This window comes from Primulina huaijiensis, chromosome 18 (assembly GCF_012295235.1).
Source record: "Primulina huaijiensis isolate GDHJ02 chromosome 18, ASM1229523v2, whole genome shotgun sequence".
Classification (NCBI taxonomy): domain Eukaryota; kingdom Viridiplantae; phylum Streptophyta; class Magnoliopsida; order Lamiales; family Gesneriaceae; genus Primulina; species Primulina huaijiensis.
In genome coordinates this window covers 12,000,829-12,017,123 of record NC_133323.1, presented here as the reverse complement: position 1 = coordinate 12,017,123, position 16,295 = coordinate 12,000,829, and the positions used below count along the sequence as shown (strand labels likewise).

At 39.5% G+C, this 16,295-nt stretch overlaps 1 pseudogene; it reads right to left on the bottom strand.

Annotated features, from left to right (window-relative positions):
* Positions 1-4,717: 4,717 nt before the first annotated feature.
* Positions 4,718-6,376, bottom strand: LOC140963933 (DNA polymerase-like; annotated as a pseudogene).
* Between the last annotated feature and the right edge of the window lie 9,919 nt (positions 6,377-16,295).

Sequence of the window (16,295 nt, the reverse complement as noted above, 5' to 3'; positions counted from 1 at the left end):
TCTCTTAGTGATTGTCTTCTTTCCATCTCGGAACAAAGGTCATCCTATAATAAAATAAGATTCTTCTTTGATTAAGAGTATTAATTGAATTCTTGATCCTAGATCCACTTTATCTTTCCTTAGTAAACAAGAGTACAGCAGCTAGTTTAGAAGTGGGGATATCCATAGCTAGAAAGTTCAATCCATAAGGGTTTTCTTGCACGCAGAAGTCTTTCGGAGTGAATGGAAAGAGAAGATAGAAAGGAAGAGGACTGGTGTTTGAGTTTGAGTCGAAGTCCCCGGTTAATACTTTGTGTAGTCGTCTCTGGGATTGCTGATTCTCTTCTCGGGTAAGCGAGTAGGTAGGGAAGGTTAATCCCGTTTCAATTAGCCTGCGTTGGTCTAGTTAGTTTTTTCTAGTATAGCCTATCTGAGTGAACTACCCTTTCTGTATGCCACTATTGTGAAGGGAAGCCTTGTTGTTAAAGGCTGCCACGAATATACTCACCGTAACGATAATGAATCTCTCTCGTGCCAGAAGCAGCTCAATCAGCTTGGTATAGTAAATGCTGCCCTTTCGTACTAGAGTAGACAGCAGCAAGCACACGTAATAGGACGAGCGAAGAGATCAACGAACTCAGCTTGAATGAGCTGACCCTTCTCAACCAATACGGGGATTTCCGCTTTTGCTCTTGCATTCAATAATGGGAAGAACTTCTTCGTCTATTCTCTTCGAGGGATAGCAGCAACCTGCAGGTTCTAGAGATCTGTGGAAGAGGAAGAGAAGCACGACTCTCTTATAGAATAAGTAGGGAACAGAGCAGGCCTACTAGCAAATCTAGGAGTGCCCGGAGGGCTAGGAAGGGGGAAAGTACTGAAAGAAAATCGATCTTATCTTGTTTACGAGTGGATGACATCATCAGATAGGATCCGTTTTCATGATCCATATATTCATTCTAAATATGAGATTTGACGAATCTGAGCTAGCAACACTTAAGACGCCCTACTGTAAAAGCAAAATGGATGGACTAGTTTGTTAAAATTATTTTAGATAACTCTAAAAAAAACTGAGATTCCTGTATAAAGCCTTACAGCGACCAGTGTACCATTGTTCCTTAGCAAACTTCTTTCCCAAAGCGTCAAAGTCCGTATTGGATAAAGTAGTACTTGAGTATTCATCCATATTTGAAGGTCGGTTGTGCAACTTAGTCCCCAACAACAAGTCTTCATCTGAGAATTTTATAGAACAGCATTGAGCCATCGATGTGTCGATTTTTGCAACCTCTGCATGAGTTTTTGTAAGGCCCGAGATTTTGATTACCGTAATCTGAGATTAATCTTAAATAAATTATTGATGAATCTCGGTAATTATAGACGGAAAGGATTAGACCGGGAAAGACAAGAAAAGACGTAAAATATGTGCGAGGATGAGCCCTCGCGCATATGCGCGACTCAGCCAGGCGCATATGCGCTAGGTAGGCAGAACATTGCGCGCATATGCGAGGCTTGAAGGCGCGCACATGTGCGAGGTGTCCAGTTAGCCAAAGAAAAAGTCCAGAGGAGTTGGCGCATATGCGCCGGATGGAGGCGCGCATATGCGCGAGTGGGTGTGTGCACGAGACCGTAGGTCTCGCGCATATGCGCGAGGATGGGACGCGCATATGCGCGAGCTGTCAAGAACACAAGCGCCAAGACTCGAAGGTCTCGCGCATATGCGCTAGCGGTGGTCGCGCATATGCGCGAGACGTGCATTTCGAAGATGAAGCCACGTTTTCTTGAGCATGCATTGATATATATAAGTTCATTTCTCAGAAATCAGAGTGGAGGAATCGAGAAAAGTTTCAGAGAATATCGTGAAAATCCTTACGCCTTTTTATTTCGATCCGTCCGTCAGATTTTTAATCCGACTTTAGTACTTAGTTCCTATCGACGCAGGCTACAACTTAACGTAAGTTTTACTACGTTTTGATATGATTTGAAAATATGAGGTTGATGGAATTGAATAGAATTCATATATGATGTCCTTGACATAGTAAACATCGTAGAATTGAAACCGGACTGAAGAATAGATACCGTATGGAATTATTATGATTTTTGGAAGGAATTGACTAAGATTTGATATCAGATTTGTATCATTACTGATTATGAATTTAGATTTGATTATTGTTATGTGTTCTGGATTTACTGATCAGTATATAATTGAAGTCAGATCGAAGAACAGACTGTGTATGTAATTTTTATGATTTTTGGAGTTGATTTGATTGAGATTCGATTTCATATTTGGATTATCGTGAAGATTATGAGTTATACCGATATCGATTATGAGTTCTGGTAGTATATCTGTGATGTTGAGATTGACGGGGTTATCGAGACTGTAGTGTTATGCCGTCGAAACATCCGTAAATTGTTATTGATCAGATTCTGTAGTGATTGAGATTATATTGTGGTACCGTATGTCGATTGACATTGATCAGAGTATGTCTTGATTTGAGTATTGATCAGAACAGGTTTTGAACTGAGTTATATACTGATATTGTATCTATTTGATATTGTCATTGCCAGATTGGGTATGGACAGAGTTGAATTGGAGACTTCGTCTTCGTCGGACCGAGAAAATAAAGGTATAAATTAATGTTGAGTTGGGATTGCACAACTCGAGTGAGGTTTGACTCGAGTTTCCCTAAATCACATACTTTATTTTATTGCATTGATATGATTGTTCTATTGATATATAGATAGCAAGTATTAAATGATTGGTCTTGTGATAGAAGTGCCTGATAGTGATAGAATCGTCACTGGCACATTGCACCTTGTCACAGGATAGGAATATGGCAGAAGTGCCATAGTCTTTGATAGATAAGTCAGGACATCGGACGTTTGGTCATATCGAAGTGGATAGAATTGGAGTTGCTTCTATTACTGATGTTCGATATGGAAAGGGCCAAAGTCTGTGAATAAGAACGTACCACCACCCCGATCGGGAGTGTAGGTGGGTGTATGTTCTTATTCTGATCGGGATCCCTAGATTAAGACTGAGTCGAGTCTGAGTCTGAGAATCACGGAGAGTGATTCATTGATTGATATTGATTTATGTTCCTGATTTTGGTACATGTTTAGAATATGACTTTTTATTGATATTGATCCATGTTTCGGATTGTGATACATGCGACGAATACTTTATTCATGTTTTGATTAGGATGCATGCTATGAATATCTTTTATATGCTTTTACATTGATTATATGATTGCATGTGTACATGGTTTGTACTGAGAATATAATTCTCACCGGAGTTATCCGGCTGTTGTCTTGTTTGTATGTGTGCATGACAACAGGTGGGACAGGATCAGGGTCAAGAAGAGAACGAGACAGGATTAGTTAGCGTGGAGATCCGGGCTCAGAACTAAATTAGGATTCATCACTGATATGTAGTTGGACCTAGTTGAATTATTATAGACAATACAAGATTTGTATGTTTATGTTTAATATGTATTTCAGATCGATTTACATTACGTTTCCGCTTTGTATAATTGATTAAATCGTCCCAAATGACGATTAAGAACGTGATTAGCGTCCGGGTCCCCATAGTTTTCTTCAAGAAAGGACAGAGCAGAGCTGTAATCAGTGCCTTTCTAAGATCTTCAGATAGACCCAATGTGTCGTACACGCTTAGAAATGAGGGTCTTTTCTTCAGATGGGCCATGACATTGTATTTGATCTTATTTGGGGAAGCTGTTTGGTTAGGTAGAGCTTGGGATGCCCCCACTGAAGGCGATGGAAGCTGTACGTCGGGTAATTGAGTATACCCAACCTTAGAGTTATCTTGTTGACATAAACTGGCTCCTTCGGGAAATGGAGTGGGCAATTATCTTCGTCGAATACATCGATCGTGAGGAAGGAGCCATGTTGGATGCAGCTACCTTCTTACCCTTACCCTTCTTTATAGTCTTCAAGAGTTCGGCGTCTCTGGTTCCTTCATTTATCAGCCTTTTTATTTTGCGCTTCAGGGCAAAGAAATCTTGGATCTTATGCCCCAAAACCCTGTGGTAAGGGCAATATAGTGGATCCCCTACACGATCTGCTTTATGTGGACGCTTAGAGTATGGCAACTCGATGAGATTTAGTTCTATCAATCCTTTGAATAAGTCATTTACTTCTTCGTCAGGAATGAAAACCTCGCCTTTCTCCTTTAGAGACTTTGGAGGACCATTTATTCTTTGAGAAGATTCGGCTTGAGATTACTTTACTTTAAAAGGGCTTGGCTAGAAGTTTTTATTTTTTGTCTCATGTTCCCATCTGAGGTAGCACCTGAAGTTCTAGGTTCCACCACACAGGCTTGTTTTGTCTGTGTCTTCTCAGGAGTTCTATCCTTCTTTATCAGTCACTTTATCAACAAACTTAGATCGTTGGGCGAGATGACTAAGATAGTTATAAATCTCTGTGGCTTTGGAAGCAAGCTCTTCAAAAGTGATGGATTGAGGACGATGTAAACTTAGATTCTTCCAGCGGTTGATCGGAGAATAGCAAGATATCTTATTGTAATAGTTAGCTAATTCCTTCAAACCCGTCAAAGTCACATATCCCCTTCTCTGCCTTTGTCCCCTTACCAGCTTGCTAACTCCCTTCCCTGTAAAACCTCTACTTGAGACTATCCTAGGATGAGAAGAAGATTCATATTCAAGTTATCCCAATAGTAAAGACCGTGCTACCCTTGAAAACATACTTTTTGCCATTCCCGTGATTATTTATCATAAATATCAGGAAACATAGTCCATTTCCTTCTAGTTGGTGGTATCTTCTCGTCAGTCAAGATAAGATAGTCTTTATTCACCTTTGTTGATATAGATTTATCTTCTTTATCTAATAGCGTTCTGTCTGGTAGAGGACTACCAAGAACTACTGAGTCTGTGTCCGTGTAGTAGCTATCTTCTCTTGAGATATAAGAGTACATATAGATCCTAGCTGAGGCAGTGATAGCAGCAGCAAGCTGGACAGCAGAGTTCTTCGGTGGATTCCAAAACCCTGGACGAGTCTCGGTATTGCAATGGTAAGCAACGATGTAGTTGTTCTCGCTAAGAAAATCACCGAATATCAACTCACTATTCTTGATCAAATGTTTGTATCGATTTGAATCGCAGACCTCAGTTATCGTGCTTTTTGGGGTAATGCCAAATCTTCCGTATAGCGAATTCATAAGGATCGTGTACACATAGGACATAGCTTCATTACCTTCTTTCTGCTTCTTGTCTGCTCTCGTAGAGTGAGCTAACAAAGTCCCTGAATGGGCTTTCCATCTTCTCAAAGAGGTAGCCTGAGATTGGAACCACTGTGTAGCCTATGTCTCTTGCATACTTTAACTCCTCGCTATAGTATACGCCAACAAATTCCCCGGTTGGATATTCCTTCATTACAAAGGGGTAGAGATAGTTCACATCGTAGTAGTATAGGTCAGTACCATATGGCTTGTATGTATCAGTATGACCGCCATAGTAAGCACGCCTTATAAAGCTGTCTTCATTCTTGTTAGGGATGTGGATTGGCCAATTAGAAGAATCGTAGTATTTCATACGAAAGATGCTTAGTGCCAGTGATGGAAGGGGTATCTTACTTTCTATGTCAACCTTGTACACCTTCCAATAGATCTCTTGAGCCTTTTGCATTACACCCCCAAGGAGAAGAATGTCCTGCTTCATATAGTCTAACAAGCTTCTTTTTATCATTTCAAGATTTGACTGTGTAATCTCATCATATAGGATAGAGCCTTTTTGGCCTAGACCTGGGCATAGATTCTTAGCTAGGGATTCAAGTTTGCCAGGGAGTAGATTCAAGGAGTCTCTGAAACGGAATAATAACTTCTTATTAGAATAGACTGATAACTCGTAAAGCCCATGGTTCCTCATTAGTGGATTAAGGTTGTAGTTCTTGTGATGACATGCTGCAATAGAATTCTATCGAATCTAGAAAAGTTGTGGAAGTAGATAGTGAAACATGATTCTTCTTGTCTAACTATCGTTGATATCCGACATACAAAGTCATAAAGTACCTTAGTACTCTTTTCTTCAAAGGAATCCAAGATTAATGAGTAGTCTTCACTGAAGTAGGTTTCTATCATAATATCATTGAACTCTTCACTGGGACGAACTAGCATAAGACCTGCTGAATAAGTCTTATGAACGTTATCGATCAGTAGTGTCTCGGTATCGGCTACTATGAAGGGCTTTAGCTCTGTCCTACATGCTTTGAGTTCAGTGATATGGCTTGGATAACTACACTGACGATTTTTGATCTCTTTTTCTCTTATAGGCTGGATCTCACTAAACCCACCTTCTATCATTGATGAAAGTATGCGATCTCTATCCTCTAAAGATAGGGATGTCCTATCCTTTTTTTTACCTTCCATATAGACTCAGATCGTAATTTGAACTATATAATCTCCGTCATAGATTTCACTATATTTATTAATATATCGATATCTATAAGCATACAACTCACTCATTGGAATCAAAACACCATCTTGAGTTGTCAAGGGGATTGCTTGACCAAACGTAAATGTGACCTCCTCGGAGTAAGAGCGTTTCATGGTATATAATATTGTGAACTTTGCGTAACTTTCTATCGTTGGGTAAGAATACTGGATGATGAGATCCAGGATTGCACTACTGAGTAGGTAAATTTCGTTAACAAGAGGGTAAGGGTCAATAAAGTGATGTTAGAAAGGGGATCGATTACGATGACCGGAAGCGCAACGGAAGTTTAAAATTTTTATTTTTCATAAGAAATTTTCGGCCACCTTGATTTAATGTGTAGCAAATACAATAAACACAAAATGACATTCATAGTGTGTTAAGAAATGTACCTATCAATCACAAGGCTTGATGTATGGCTCCAACTAAGGTGTAAACACCTTAGCTCTGCAATGGTAGAAACTATCTTCAAGCTTCTTTTGAGCACTACTTGCTCAACTATTAAGCCCACCACCAACTAGGTAGATCCCCTCTTAATATGCACTAGAAAACTAAGAGGATTTTTCAATGAGAATTATTTTCTTTCCTCGACACTTGAAGAAGAAAAATTAGAGGAAATGGAGGAGAGAACAAGAGCAATTTTCGGCCCTAGCCTCTTGGAGTGAAGGGGAGAATGACTTAATTTCTTGTCTTGGTGTTGCAAAAAGCAAAAGTGAAAAAGTTGCATGCCATGCAATTTTTTAATCAAAAGAATTCTCCAACATTTCACCTCCCAAGCATGCAATGTCATGTGGGCTTGTAACAATTTACAAGGGCCCATGGACTTTTAATTTAAATTGTCTCAAACACATTTGAGCTCAATTAATCCTTTACATGATTTTACTCAAGCCCACTAGTTAAATAATTATTTCTAATTAGGCTCTTCAAGGCCCAATGATATTTAATTAATTCAACACTTGAATTAATTTAATTATTTGGACTCTACTAGGTCCACTAGTGTTTAATTAATTCAACATTTGAATTAATTTAATTTAGTCCATAATAATGTTTATGAAAATCACAATTTTCAAATACATTATTCACTTGGCCAACTTTTAATTTAGGAACACTTCCATAAATTAAAATTTACATTTCTCTCATAGAAGTCATACTTCTATTTTTCTTTAAGCCTATAAACTCATTTATAAGCCGTTCAACACATTGAACTATTTTACTTCTCAACGGGATCTAGAAAGCCAGTACTTGTGTGGCCCTCAACGGTTCATTGATACAACTAGCCGTGGGTTCACATCTCCATGTGATTCGGACTAAACATGTCCTTATACGAGCATACCCCAATTGCTCCATTCTTACTTATCAGCTCCTTGATAATAAGAACGTCAGAACTCAAGTCTGATAGTACCCAACCAATCATGTTAAACACCTAGCAGCATCGCTTACATGATTCCCTAGGTATCAAATGATAGTGCCTGCAAGAACCATTCTATCATGGTTAGCGTACAGTACGGTCCCTTCAACTCATATATCCCGACCGATTCGACAACCATTGGTTTATCGAGAGTTGTCAATGAATCGATACTATGTGTCATGTCGTAGTTGCATCGATGGTGTAATCTATGAAACCCCTTTCATAATTACCACCATACTCTGATAAGAGATTTCAAACTCCACGCACATGAAAACACATAGGATATCCATACCCGCAGGTAAGCGGTGAATCCCCGACTACAATGCATCGACTCCTATATGTTTCGCCATAACACCCAACCTTGCCACCTGATGACCCCTTAAGTGTCGGTAAACAAGTCAAAGTGAAATGCTAGCACATAGAGTCTCAATGTTGTCCCGGGTCATAAGGACTAATGGTGTACAACCATAAACTAGGACATTTCCACTCGATAAGTGAGAACCACTTGGAAAGTCCTTTATAGAGGGTTGTTCAGTGCACTCTACCAAGAGCACCTATCTGCATGATCGGACATCACAATGTCCCCTACCAATGAAACATGGTACTCACATCGCAGATACTAGTCTCTAACTCGAGCGGCCTATATCCTTCTTAGTGGCGGCTGAATCGACTATGAACTGTTTAGAATATACAATATTCCAAATATGAGTTTCATGATACTCATCATATAAGCATCTCATATTCTTTCTACTATTTGTATATTCAAGGACTTTACCTATGCAACTAGCATGGTTATACAGATAAAGAAGTGTCAAAACAATAATTTCAAATATTATTAAAATAAAGACTGTTTATACATAGAGTTTCATTGTGAACACTCGGCCAACACTTGGCTCGACGTGCACCTACTCTAACAATCTCCCACTTGCACTAGAGCCAACTACCCATATACTTCAAACCCATTGATTCGCGATGCTTCTCGAATAATGGTCCCGGTAAAAGCTTAGTTAGTGGATCAGCAACATTATCTGCGGAGCCGACTTTGTCGATTGACACATCTCCTCTTTCCACAATCTCTCTAAGGATGTGGTACTTTCTCAGTACGTGTTTGGACTTCTGATGAGACCTTGGCTCCTTCGCCTGAGCTATAGCTCCCGTGTTGTCACACATCACCGGGATAGGAGCAAATCCATTAGGAATGACGCCCAACTCTTGGACGAAATTCCTAATCCAAACAGCCTCCTTTGCTGCAGCCGATGCAGCAATGTATTCGGCCTCAGTGGTGGAATCCGCAGTGCTGTCTTGCTTGGAACTCTTCCAAGAGATAGCACCACCATTGAGCATGAATACGAACCCAGAGGTTGACTTCGAGTCATCGATATCGCTTTGGAAGCTAGAGTCGGTATAGCCTTCCAATTTCAGTTCTCCACCCCCATAGACATAGAACAACTTATTGGTCCTTCTCAAATACTTGAGGATGTCTTTCACAGCTTTCCAGTGTGGAAGACCAGGGTAGGATTGATATATACTTACTACACTTAGTGCAAACGCCACGTCAAGACGTGTATATATCATCCCATACATGATGCTACCAATCGCAGAAGCATAAGGAATGCTTGTCATCGCCGCTATCTCTGCATCAGTCTTGGGAGACATAGACTTGGATAGGGACACGCCATGACACATTGGTAGATGTCCTCTCTTGGACTCATCCATCGAGAACCGCCTCACGATGGCATCAATGTATGTGGATTTGGTGAGACCAAGCAATATTTTTGATCTATCTCTATATATCTGTATTCCCAATACAAAAGATGCTTCACCCAAGTCCTGCATTGAGAACTAGCTTGCTAACCATATTTTAGTTGATTGCAACATTCCTACATCATTCTCAATGAGTAGAATGTCATCAACATAAAGCACCAGGAATGTCACAGCACTCCCACTAACCTTCTTATACACACAGGGTTCCTCAGGATTCTTAGTAAAATCAAACTCTTTGATTGTACTATTGAATCTGAGATTCCAACTCCTAGATGCCTGTTTTAGACCATAAATAGATCTTTGAAGTTTGCATACCATATGCTCACTTCCGATAGATGTAAACCCTTCAGGTTGAGACATGTAAATCTCTTCCTTAATATCCACATTAAGAAAGGTTGTCTTAACATCCATCTGTCATATCTCATAGTCATACCATGCAGCTATGGCTAGCAAAATCCTTATGGACTTGAACATTGCGACTGGGGAAAAGGTTTCCTCAAAGTCAACTCCATGTCTTTGAGTATATCCTTTTGCCACCAATCGCGCCTTGAAGGTCAATACCTTCCCATCCGCCCCAAGTTTCCTTTTGTAAATCCATTTACACCCTATGGGAACAGTTCCCTCAGGTGGATCTACAAGATTCCACACTTGGTTCGAATGCATGGAATTCATCTCAGATTCCATAGCTTCAAGCCATTTGGATGAATCGGCATCAGATAACGCTTCCTTGAAGGTCCTTGGATCACATCCAAGGTTAGGCTCATCATGGCCCTCTTCAAGAAGCAGACCATACCTCATAGGTGGTCTCGAGACTCTCTCGGATCTTCTAGGAGCTTGTATCTCCTCACTTGGCTCCTCGGGTGTGGGTTCTACAACTGTGGGTGTCTCTCGAACCTCTTCGAGTTCTATCATCTCGCCTTTTCTATCTAATAGAAATTTCTTTTCCAAAAAGGTTGCATTCCTAGAAACAAACACCTTTGTTTCTTGGGGATGATAGAAATAATATCCAACTGAATTCCTTGGATATCCCACAAAGTAGCATAAAATGGATCGACTATCCAATTTATCTCCCACTGCCTGCTTCACGTAAGCAGGGCACCCCCATATTCTAAGATAAGAATATTTTGGAGGCTTACCCATCCATATCTCATATGGTGTCTTATCAACTGCCTTTGTATGGACATTGTTCAACAACAGTGCCGCTGTCTCAAGCGCATATCCCCAAAAGGATGGCGGCAACTCCGTGAACCCCATCATAGACCGAACCATGTCCATCAAAGTTCGGTTACGACGCTCCGAAACACCATTCAACTGTGGTGTAGCGGGCGGAGTCCACTGCGAGAGAATCCCATTCTCCCTAAGATACTCTTGGAACTCGGCACTCAAGTACTCACCACCTCGATCCGATCGAAGTGTCTTGATGCTTCGTCCCAACTGCTTCTCTACTTCACTTCTGAATTCTTTGAACCTTTCAAAGGCTTCAGACTTGTATTTCATCAAATACACATACCCATACCTCGAAAAGTCATCGGTAAAGGTGATGAAGTAGGCATGTCCATGCTTAGTGGTGATGCTAAGTGGACCGCACACGTCGGTATGGATCAAATCCAATAACCCTTTGGCTCGCTCCACATGGCCCTTAAAGGGAATTTTGGTCATCTTTCCTTTTAGACAGGATTCACAAGTCGTGAGAGCATTAATATCAGACATATCAAACATGCCAACTCCCACTAGCTTGTTCATCTTTCTTAGGGAAATATGTCCTAATCGAGCATGCCATAATTGTGCCATATTAAGAGTATCTTGTTTGCGCTTGTTTGTTGTTGTTATTGTTTGGACATTGTTCAGTGGAATATCTTTCAATTTAAAGGTGTTGAGATCGTTTTCAAGTTCTCCAGTACCAATTAAACATTCATTCTTGTAAATGTTGCAAACACCTTTGCTAAATAAACAAGAATATCCATCTTTATCTAGCATAGAAATGGAAATAATGTTTTTCACCAACTCCGGTACAAACAAAACGTCTCTCAAAATAAACTTAAAATCATTGTTCAAAAGCAAGTAAACATCTCCTATAGCCTTGCCAGCAACCCTTGCTCCATTGCCCATCCTCAAGAAGGTCTCACCCTCTCTGAGCCTCCTACTTCTTCCCATCACCTGCAAATCATTACAGAGATGTGAGCCACAGCCGGTATGCAATACCCAAGGAGTAGAGTTAATTGAGATATTTACTTCAATATAGAACATACCTTTTCCAGAACCCTTCTGGGCAAGATATTCCCTGCAGTTACGCCTCCAATGTCCAGGCTTCTTGCAGTGATGACAGATGTCAACAGTCTTGTCAGCCTTCACTGGTGTGGCTGCCACAGCGGGACTCGGAGACTTCCTCTTCAAGGGCACGTTCTTCTTGGGACGTTGGAAAGAACGCTTCTTTCCCTTCCCAGGTGGACCGGTCTACGTACCAGATGAAGAACCCACAAAAAGAACCGGCTTCTCTTTCTTGATGGTGGACTCAAAAGTCACAAGCATATTCACCAACTCCTCAAGGGTCGGCTCCATCTTGTTCATGTTGAAGTTCACCACAAAAGGATCAAATGAGCTAGGCAATGACAACAGCAACACGTCGGTGGTCAACTCCGAAGGCAAAATCAGATCCATGCCAACGAGCTTATCCACGAGCCCAATCATCTTCAGGCCATGCTCATGGACCGAGGCCCCATCTCGCATGCGCAAAGTGATAAGCTCCTTGACAGTAGCATGCCTAAGAGGACGTGTCTGCTCTCCAAAGAGCTCCTTGAGATGCAAATGAATGTCAGCAGCATTCTTTGCATCCTCAAAACGCCTCTGCAGCTCATCGTTCATAGAAGCCTGTATATAACACCTAGCCTTCAAGTCATGATCACACAGTTCCTTGTAGGTCTGCAATTCCTCGGGAGTTCAGTCAGTCGGAGCCTCAGCAGGGGGCGACTCAGTCAGTTTATATGCAATATTTTCCGAGTTTAGGACGATTTTCAGATTTCTTAGCCAAGTGAGATAGTTAGGTCCGGTTAACACATGTTTTTCAAGTATAGCGGATAGCGGGTTGCGAATCTAAGACATTGTCAAAGTTTTGTACTGAAAAGTAAAACAGATAAATGTTAATGACTATTTTAAAATATTTAATAAGATATAAAGTTTGGACTTTTACTTTATAAATTTTCGCTCCCACTGTTTTGACATTTTCACTACCCTCTAGTGAAAATGGGAAACTCCTTTCCTCAGTAGGTACGTAAGGCCCAATTAGCGAATTATGATCCCGAATAATATCAGCCAATCACAATTCCTAAAAANGCTCCCACTGTTTTGACATCTTTCACTACCCTCTAGTGAAAACGGGAAACTCCTTTCCTCAGTAGGTACGTAAGGTCCAACTAGCGAATTATGATCCCGAATAATATCAGCCAATCACAATTCCTAAAAGGTAGTTTCCAATTGCATCTCCATGCAACCCTCTACGTAAACTTTTGTCTCACGTTTGATTAGGACCCAATAATATGACGTCGTTCATCTTCACGTGTCAAGCCTAACCCATCGATATTGAACCTTAATGGACGGTCGCCATGAGTTCCCTCAATAATATGAGCCGAAATCATGGGAGTTCCACGTAGTTCACATCACCATGTCAATGGATGTCACAGCTTTCCGGCACCCAAGGCCCCCCCAATAATATGAGCCGAGCCCCGAGCACGGGTAGCGTTCATCATGCACCCATTGTCGATGGAAGACATGGAAATTAAAAACAAATTTATAATTCCCCTTTTCGGGCTTGATATTAATTTTGAATCTTATTCAAAATGAGGGTTTTTAATTTTGAAAGGTCTCATCATTAATTTTATTTAAAAGCTCGCCATGTTTGATCGTATGTTTGCCGGATTCATGCAACTTTGTTATTATGATAATAATAACGCACATACTCATTATTTATAACATATCATGCATATATTCTAAACAGTAAACAAAACAAGGATGATCAATCGCCCCAAAACTAATGGCCCGTGTCAGCTAAACACGGGCCTAGGTCCAATCCTAGGGAAATGCATGGGATGCAAATGCAACTATTACATTAGCTTCCAATATTTACATGTCTTCGATCTTCATAATCATCATGGCCACCATCTTCCAATCTTGATCATCCACTATACTAATATTTACAAATAAATATCCATGGCAAATAGGGATACATCTCATGGGGTGGGAACGGGCCATAAACCAAGCCCACTTTATAAATTTGATAATTATTACAATCATTCAACACAAAATATCCTAGCATACACCTAGCAAATTGGGCTTGGGCTTTTGATCATCCTTCATGCATAATATCACATATCATACACCATCAATTAATTATCACAATAATTAATTGATCCAATATTATATATCTTGATCCAATCACTAACCGCCACGATTATAAACTAAATTAACAAAGTATACAAACACTTTTGTCTACTTTCCAATTAATTTATTTATAACCGAATTTCTTGTAAATCACAATTTACTATAAATAATTAAAGTCCAACTTAAATTATTTATTTCATGAAAAAATATTTGCAACTTTTGTAATTTTAAACTTAAGTGCCAAAAAACTTATTTTCCAACAAAACATTTTTGGCCCATTTAAAATTCACAAATATGTTAGCCATCCAATGGCCCAACAATTCAAGGCCCATGACACTTTGATATTTCAAAACACCTTTTGAAAACCCTAGTCGTCATCGCCGTCGCCGGATTCCGGCAACAAAAAAGATTTTTTTTTTAATTTTTTTTTATTAAACATAGGGGCTGTTCGGGCAGCCCCTCGGGTTGCCCTTGCTGCCCGAAATGGGCAACACTACGGGCAGCCCGAGCTGCTCGAAACGGGCAGCAACATGCTGCCCGAAACCTCCCCCAAAAACAAGCCTCGGTTTGTTGCTAAAATGTTTCTCATACGGTTAGAAATCAATCTCAATATAATATCTTGTAATTGCTACACAAATCGTAACCATAGCACGGATACCACTTGAAAGGGGATCGGTTACGGTGACCGGAAGCGCAACGGAAGTTTAAAATTTTTATTTTTCATAAGAAATTTTCGGCCACCTTGATTTAATGTGTAGCAAATACAATAAACACAAAATGACATTTATAGTGTGTTAAGAAATGTACATATCAATCACAAGGATTGATGTATGGCTCCAACTAAGGTGTAAACACCTTAGCTCTTCAATGGTAGAAACTATCTTCAAGCTTCTTTTGAGCACTCCTTGCTCAACTATTAAGCCTACCACCAACTAGTTAGATCCCCTCTTAATTTGCACTAGAAAACTAAGAGGATTTTTCAATGAGAATTATTTTCTTTCCTCAACACTTGAAGAAGAAAAATGAGAGAAAATGGAGGAGAGAACAAGAGCAATTTTCGGCCCTAGCCTTTTGGAGTGAAGGGGAGAATGACTTAATTTTTTGTCTTGGTGTTGCAAAAAGCAAAAGTGAAAAAGTTGCATGCCATGCAATTTTTTAATCAAAAGAATTCTCCAACCTTTCACCTCCTAAGCATGCAATGTCATGTGGGCTTGTAACAATTTACAAGGGCCCATGCACTTTTAATTTAAATTGTCTCAAATACATTTGAGCCCAATTAATCATTTACTTGATTTTACTTAAGCCTACTAGTTAAATAATTATTTCTAATTGGGCTCTTCAAGGCCCAATGATATTTAATTAATTCAACACTTGAATTAATTTAATTATTTGGACTCTACTAGGTCCACTAGTGCTTAATTAATTCAATATTTGAATTAATTTAATTTAGTCCATAATAATGATTATGAAAATCACAATTTTCAAATACATTATTCACTTGGCCAACTTTTAATTTAGGAACACTTCCATAAATTAAAATTTACGTTTCTCTTATCGAAGTCATACTTCTATTTTTCCTTACGCCTATAAACTCATTTATAAGCCGTTCAAAAAGTTGCATGCCAGGCCTTGGTTATACAAAAAATTGTCTCCCAACTCTTCACCTCCCATGCATGCATTCTACTTGGGCTTATAACAATGATAAAGCCCATGGACTTTTATTTAAACTGTCTCAAACACATTTGAGTCCATTTAACCTTTACTTGATTTTAGTAAAGCCCACTAGTTTAATAATTATTTTCAATTGGGCTCTACAAGGCCCAATGTTATTTAATTAACTCACACTTGAATTAATATAATTATTTGGACTCTACTAGGCCCACTAGTGTTTAATTAATTCAACACTTGAATTAATTTAATATAGTTCATAATAATGTTTATGAAAATCACAATTTTCAAATACATTATTTATTTGGCCAACTTTTAATTTAGGAACACATTCATAAATTAAAATGTACATTCCCCTAATAGAAGTCATACTTCTATTTTTCTTTACGCTTATAAACTCATTTATAAGCCGTTCAACACATTGAACTATTTTACTTCTCAACGGGATCTAGAAAGCTAGTACTTGTGTGGCCCTCAATGGTTCATTGATACAACTAGCCGTGGGTTCACATCTCCATGTGATTCGGACTAAACATGTCCTTATACGAGCATACCCCAATTGCTCCATTCTTACTTATCAACTCCTTGATAATAAGAACGTCAGAACTCAAGTCTGATAGTACCCAACCAATCATGTTAAA